General features: G+C 41.9%; 1 long non-coding RNA gene across 1 annotated transcript in view; it reads left to right on the top strand.

Moving 5' to 3' along the window:
* Positions 1-1,062, top strand: part of LOC118477399 — a 10,249-nt gene that overhangs the window by 8,136 nt on the left and 1,051 nt on the right. The gene's annotated exons all lie outside the window — the stretch shown is intronic.

Below are 1,062 nucleotides of genomic sequence, written 5' to 3'. Positions count from 1 at the left end.
CCCCCCCCCAAAAAAAAACAACCAACAAAAAACAACCCTCCCACCCCCTCAATAAAAAACAAAACAAACAAACAAAACAAACTTACCCTCACCTTTATGATAACAATTAGGACTAAAATAAAAAGCACATTCTTTTTTTTAAAAAGTGCATAATATAATATACAGTATAATCTTCAGCGAGCTAATATTTATCCATTCACATTAAGGAACTAAAGGCAGAGTGAACGAATAGAAAAGGCTAACCTCTCAAACACATTCTTGTGGACAGACCAGAAAATCATGTTAATTTTCCGTTGGAACGGAATCACGACATAACTGTATTGTTAAAATACCCTTGGAAATATGAAAAAGAGAATAGATGGGAAAGGGAGCAGCAGAAACGACAAATTACTCTGTGAAGAATGATAAAAAAGAAAGGGAAATAGAAAAGAATTAAGTCACCAGTGATACGTACAGAAAAATAGACGAAAAGTTCACAGACCTCCGGAAAAATAGACGAAAAGTTCACTGACCTCCAAGGGGGCTCTAGTGGTCGAGAGGTTAAGGTGTTAGCCTCCCATTCTCGTTCGAATCCGGACAACGACAGAAAATTATCTTCTCTAAATTTTCTCCTTTTACCTCCTTTCCTGCTCTCTTACAATGTTCTGCCGTCTGCTTTCGTCCATACTTTCTGCCTCCACCCCCTCACCTTTATTTGCCTCTTCCTCTGGGCTCCTTACTCTTTCTGCAGCCTTTCTACTGCTACTCCTTGGACCCTTCTTACTGTTGTCTTTCAGCCACACCCCTGATCTGATGGTAGGTAAGATCTAACTCCTGGCGTTTGCGGTTAAGGCTGGACAATTTCGGAGGTCCTGTGGCAAGTTGCGCACGTTAAAGATCCCTTGGTGGTCCAAAATCGATTAGAGTAGGCTTCGACTGCCACCTGGGCAAAATTCAAATTTCCTGCTACCAACTGAACGTGTTTATGTGCCCCGTGGGTTTCACGTGACCTTATGCAGTTCCGAGCTCGTAAAACACTCCGCCCCCCAAAAAAAAAGAGAAAACCCACAGACATCCGACGGT

Source organism: Aplysia californica, unplaced genomic scaffold (genome assembly GCF_000002075.1).
Source record: "Aplysia californica isolate F4 #8 unplaced genomic scaffold, AplCal3.0 scaffold00005, whole genome shotgun sequence".
Taxonomy (NCBI): domain Eukaryota; kingdom Metazoa; phylum Mollusca; class Gastropoda; order Aplysiida; family Aplysiidae; genus Aplysia; species Aplysia californica.
Note: the sequence above shows the minus strand (reverse complement) of the source record. Positions and strands in the feature narration are given on the sequence as shown.